The sequence below is a fragment of the Lissotriton vulgaris genome, unplaced genomic scaffold (genome assembly GCF_964263255.1).
Source record: "Lissotriton vulgaris unplaced genomic scaffold, aLisVul1.2 SCAFFOLD_532, whole genome shotgun sequence".
NCBI classification, from domain to species: domain Eukaryota; kingdom Metazoa; phylum Chordata; class Amphibia; order Caudata; family Salamandridae; genus Lissotriton; species Lissotriton vulgaris.
The window spans coordinates 431,345-438,050 of record NW_028245496.1 but is presented as its reverse complement, the minus strand read 5'-3'; positions in this window follow the sequence as shown (position 1 = coordinate 438,050).

Sequence of the window (6,706 nt, the reverse complement as noted above, 5' to 3'; positions counted from 1 at the left end):
TAACCCCAATAACACTGAATTCCTGTGATTTGCCATGAACAAGAAGTAACTGCTAGTCCTAATCTGGCTGAATAGTGTGAACCATGATGGATCCAAACCGCAGCTTTCAAATGACGTCAAGTCACTTGTATTCACCGTGGACACCATCCTTGCCCTCAAGGAACTGATTGCCACGAAAACAAAACCAGCTTGGCAGCAGCTCTCTCTATTAAAAAAAAGTGAACCCATGCCTCCCAGAGAGTGACTTGAGACCTGCCATTCAAGCCCTCATACTCTTGCATCTGGGTGGTGGCAATGCATTGCTCCATGACCTCCATGCCTCCATACTGGCCCCTTTAGGAGCACCATACATGCTACATCACGACTCATCTATGGACTGAAGAAATGTGACCACTTCTCCCCTGTATTAAGGGAAGTCCATTTGCCAACCTCCACCATTTTCAAAACTAACTGCATAATTTACAAAGCCATCTCAACCAGCACAGCCACATTTCTGGTTGACAAGCTCGCCATCTGAGGTTGCTGCTGATAGACCCACAGCCAGGGCACTATGAGACTGGAGGCAAAGAAGTACAAAAAGAAACACAAGCAATAAACCTTCTCCATCTAGACACTTAGGATCTGGAAAAACATGCCTGTGGACGGCCTCAACCCTGCTCCAACTTAGGAAAGAGCTGAAGACACACCACTGTAGTAACACTCCATCACAATGCAGTAAGTGTCCACTTCCAAGCTAACTCTCCAGTCTTGGAATTACTGTGTCATTGCCTTGGACACTACAGGGCTCCACTGCGTTTTGACTAGGCTTGCGCTATTAAAATATGACATTCATACACACATCACACAAAGAATTATCATTTTTGTACTGTAATTTTTCACCAGCGTTTTCAGTCATTGCTGTTCCATTAGTACTGTTAAAAGCTACAAGTTTTGAAGGGTAGACCTGTTTCACTCCAGTGCACCTAATAACCAAGATTCAAAAGGAGGCATATATAGGTGTCTGAACTGCAAAGATTACAGGGCAAGGGAAACACCTGATTTGTTAGGCAAAACTCAAGCCTGGAGGGATTTCTGCTGTCAGACATTTACTATGCGTACCTGTTATCCCTGTTATTACTTTAGCACCACCACACGGTGCTGAGCTGACCCTGAAACCGCACCTTATCCAGGCGCGGCCAGAGGCTATATAATAAAAGGGCTAAGACCCCTCGGGTCTTTAGCCAGTAACCCATCTGTGTGTGTGTCTCTCAATTATTGGCGCACAAAGCGATATAGCCTTTAGTGCACCCACACATACAGGACAGAGCTTATCACACTGGCGAAGAGGGTGGGCCTCTTTGACCCCACCAGCGACACGCTGCTGACTTGGCTATGGACCATCAAAATCAGCCCTGCACACCGCCAACCCATCTGTCCCAGTGACATCAGCACAGTTCTCGCTGTGCGGGATGCTCCTCAGCTCACCAGTTCCCTGCCAGCTCCGCCTGCCTCGGATGAGTAACTGGCCGTGTCGCTGGATCCACCCCCATGGCCATCACAGACCCTGCATGCAGCCTGGCCTGCTGCTGACTGTGTGATCCACAGGAGACCCTCTCTCCTCCTGGCCTCCTCACACTCAGCCAAGTGTTGTATCAGCTCCAGCCCCAGGGGATCTGACTGCCTGCCTGCAGTCTGCCCTGCTGCTGTAGTCCCGCTGCTCGCTGAGCTGAGGGCCCTTTTATATGATACCCACCAAACATTGGCAGCTACAAGAACTTTTACCGGCATGACTCCACTCTATGCATGCTAACAATCACTTGGCAAGCAAGACCTTCCTTCTCTTCTCCTGCTGAGCTGTGCCATCCACCCTTGAGTTTTCTCTCCAGTTCTCGCCTCATCTTTACTCACAAGACCCCGCAGCCATTACTGACAATGCCAACAGTGCTGCACCCCTGCAAAGCCCGCCTCCCATCCAGGCTGACCTCAACACACGCTGGTCAGCACGCTACCACCCTTCAGTGAATTTTGTAGATCCAGCTTCTGCCTCGATTCGCTGAAAAATCTGAATCGGTAGGCTGAACAGCTACTTCATCGTGACTTGTGAAACCGATGATTCCGCCAAGAGATCCCTCCTGCTCCACTTTGAGGCAGAGGAAGTCTACAAGCTGTTGAGCACCTGCCTAACACGGATGATGCAACCAACTAAGGCGCAGCAGTTAGTGCGCACAACGCGCATTTCAACCCACAACATATCCCAAAATATGAACGCGCTCCAACTCTGCCAAGCCTTTTGAACGTGAAGGGGAGTACATGGACACATTCTAAGTGCCCCTGTTAGAACTAACCAGTCAATGCACAGCGGACGACCAACCAAAGGAAATAAGGGCGCAAATTATACAAAGCTGCCGGAAGAAAACATTGAGGGGCCTCATCCGATGGCAGCCCAACATGACCCTGGATGACATCATCATCCTAGCCTGGTCCCATGACCTTTCCATTTCCAGGGCCATGGAAATGGACATAGCCATTACGCAGCAGCCAGAAAGGAGCGCATTGGTGAAGATAGAATGTGCCGAAGCTGTTCACGCAAAATGCACGGTGAACAAGCCCAGACAATCTGTCCCTCTACTGCAGAGTTCTTCAAACTTTTCCAGGTTGAGCCCCCCCAGCTGAATTCCCCCAGGTGTTGGGCCCCCCCACCACCCGACAGAAACCTCGGGAATCCGGCACACCACATGATCGACTGCCACGCGCACACCACGGGCCATATCCGGCAAACAATGCTCAACACAACAAGAGTGCCTAGCAAACTGCAGGCCTGTGAGTGGGTGTGACGAAATGACAGAGGCGTACCAGACAGCTCAAAACACAATCCTCCAAGACAAAATGTGCTCAAATTCTCCCCACTAGGATGCCCTGCCTTACACATGACACAGATCAACAACAACACCACCAACATAAATGTGACGGGTGTGCCGGTGCCCAGCCACACCTAGACTCTCAATCTGTGGGTGAATCCCTGCCACTGCCATCCTCAGGCTGTGCTCCACATCCAGTTCTAAACGGTACCTAGTCTTCAACACCACATGTGCTGAGACCCCAATCTCACAAACTCCCCAACAAATAAACAAATACATTGTAGGATGTAAAGCACCATGCACAAGTGAACCAAAGGGAGGACCGCCGTGATGAACCCACTATAGGGAACACACCATGGGTGCTTCACCAAGCGGAACCCAAAACATGGAACCCGACCTTGCCCATGGGGGCCCCGCATTCAAGTAGCAGCTGGACGTCACGCAAAATGTCACACGCATGATGCATAGATCCCACACATGAGCACACATAGAATACAGAACAGTAACACATAGGCAAGGGAGCAGCCAAACAATTCAGATACCTTCCACTCTGAACCACAGCTCTCATGGCACCAAGAAAGCAAAGGAAGTCATCACAACCCTCCCCATCCATCATGTACACCTTGTCATCCACCAACTCCCCCACCATTCATTCCGTCCATCCATCTGAGCCCCATCCACATCCAAACCCCTTCAACCAATTGCAAACCCATCCACCTTCCATCCCTCCATCCATCATCTCACCTCTCCATCCCCCCATCCACCCCCTCACCCATCCATCCATCATCCATCCATCCCTTCACCCAATCTATCCCCTCACCAATCCATCCACTCTTCCACCCATCCATCCACCCACTCATCCATCCAACCATTCACCCAAGCTATCCTCCCACTCCTCCACTCATCCATCCACTCCTCCACTCATCCATCCACTCCTCCACCCATCCATCCATCCATCCACTCATCCATCCAACCACCTACCCTCTCACCCATCCAGCCAGCCCCCCACCCACTCATCCATCCACCCAGTCACTCATCCGTCCACCCACTCAACCCCCCACTCATCCATCCACCTATCCATCCCGCTCTCCACCCTCCCCCCACTCATGCATGCACTCTTTGACCCATGCATCTCCATGCTCCTCTCCTCACCCATCCATGCACACACCTGCCCATCCACTCTGCCAATCATCCATCCATGTCATCACTCATCCATCCATCCATCCTCCCCCTCTCTCTCCATTCCCCCCTCACCCAGCCACCCATCCCTCCATCCACCCTTCACCCATCCACCCACTCATCCATCCACTCATCCACTCAGGAATCCATCCATTGACCACTCATCCACCCCTTCACTCCTCCATCCATCCCCCGTCCATCCACCCTCCTCAATCACCCATCCATCCCCATATCCACCCCTTCACTCATCCATCCATCCATTCATTCATCCCTTCACCCATCAATACATCAATCCATCCATCACCTCTCTCATCCATCCACCCAGCGACTCGTCCACCATCCACCCCCCCATCGATCCATCCACCATTTCACTGATCCATCCACCCCTCCACCCATCCATCTACCCTTCCAATCATACACACATCATCCACTCCCGTCCATCCCTCCACTCATGCATCCATCCTCTCTCCCACCATCCATTCACCCCTTCACTCACCATCCATCCCCTCACTCATCCATCCACCCCCCACCCATACATCCACCACTCCACCCTCACACCTTTTATGATTCAAATTCGAATCTGCAGACCAACATCCCTGAACACCGGGTGCCCACACAAATATCCTCATGAGTTGAGGACCGCAGACCAGAGCCCAATGTCCCGATTCATGGCCCACACCCGGATTGCAACCTCTCCCTCCCTTCCCAAAATAAATGAAGGACTCCCGCCCCCCCAAATCCCCCTCACTCCCACCCCCCTTGAAAGGCTGGGGCCCTGGATCAGAGCCCACCCTGCCCGCGCCTCAAAACCTCTGCGAAACCTTCTCTCCCTTCTGGGAAGAGCTAACTCTCCCAGGAGGGGGTTAATTCACAGAGCTGACAGCTTCAGCTGCAGTGGGAGGCGAGGGGTCTCCTTTGCTAAAACTGAAAGCGTGTCTGTTTGTTTGCTTTCGTTTTTAGCAGAGGAGACCCCTGCCTCGCACCACAGCCGAAGCTGTCGACTCCGTGAATTGGCCCCCTCCTGGGAGAATCACCCAGACAAAGAAACGGGCACAACGGGAAGATCGAAGTGGAGCCCGCGCCCCCCCACTGGGTTGGCGCCGCGCCCCCCCAGGGGGGCGCGCCCCACAGATTGAAGAACCCTGCTCTACTGTCTGAGTCCTGCTGTGCGTATTGCGGTGAGAAGAACACCGCCTCAAGAATGCCCAGCGCAAGGACAGACATGCTCAAAGTGTGGCACCCTAAACCACTTCGCCACCGCATGCAGAGGAGGGCCTGGAGGCAGAAGCGCACGAGGGAGGCGAATACCATTGAAATCGATAAGGCAACACTTCCCTGTAAGACATGGAATCCCAGGGCACCCCAAGCAGCCGCGGCTGCCGCAGGTAAGAGCGGTGGGGCCAGCTGGGGGGGAGATTTCAAGAGGTGACTTCAAGGGAAAATTAAAGAAATAATCAATTTTCCTTCATGGTCATCTCTCGAACCCACCCCCAGCCGGCCCCACCACACTTAACTGCAGCGGCCGCATCTGCCCCCAAGATGTCACCTCATCACCAACACTGATAAGAAGACTCATCTCCAGACGAGGAGAAGGTATCATTCCTCATCTCGTTTACAAACGATCTCAAATAGAACAAACAACCACAACCCACATGCATAGTTGAGGTCTCAGGATCCTGCATCAAGGCCCTCATTGACACTGCGGCCTCTGTAAACGTAATGGGGACCCAGCAGTACCGGTGCCTCCAGCCACGACCACCTCTGCTCAAACAAATACCAAAATATTTACATACAGAGGCCAAATACCTCTACCCTTAACAGGGCGGATGACCATGCAAATAAAAGCAGAGGGCCAAGAGATCACAACCACATTCCATATTGTCGACAAGGAAGCAATCAATCAATCAATCAAGAAATTTATATAGCGCGCTACTCACCCGGAGGGTCTCAAGGCGCTTGGGGAGGGGGGTCTGCTACTGCTCGAACAGCCAGGTCTTGAGTAGCTTCCTGAAGGAGAGGTGGTCTTGGGTCTGGCGGAGGTGGATGGGGAGGAAGTTCCATGTCTTGGCTGCCAGGTAGGAGAAGGATCTTCCTCCCATGGTGGCTCTTCGGATGCGTCGATCGGCGGCGAGGGTGTGGCTGGTAGATCGAAGCTGGCGAGTGGGAGTGTAGAAGGTCAGGCGGTTGTTGAGGTACCTGGGGCCCAGGTCGTGGAGAGCCTTGTGTGCGTGGGTGAGGAGTTGGAACGTGATTCTCTTGTTGATGGGGAGCCAGTGCAGGTCTCTCAGGTGTCCGGAGATGTGGCTGTGTCGGGGGATGTCCAGGCTGAGTCGTGCGGAGGCGTTCTGTATGCATTGGAGTCTCTTCTGTAGTTTGACTGTGGTACCGGTGTAGAGGGTGTTTCTGTAGTCCAGACGGCTGGTGACGAGTGCCTGGGTGACCGTCTTCCTGGTTTTGGTGGGGATCCGTCGGAAGATCTTACGGAGCATGCGTAGGATGTTGAAGCATGAAGATGAGACGGCGTTGACTTGACTGGTCATCGAGAGGGAGGAGTCCAGGATGAAGCCCAGGTTGCGTGCGTGGTCCGTTGGTTTGGGTGCGCTGCCCAGGGCAGGGGGCCACCAGGAGTCGTCCCAGGCAGAGGAAGATGGTCCCAGGATGAGAACTTCCGTCTTGTCTGGGTTGAGTTT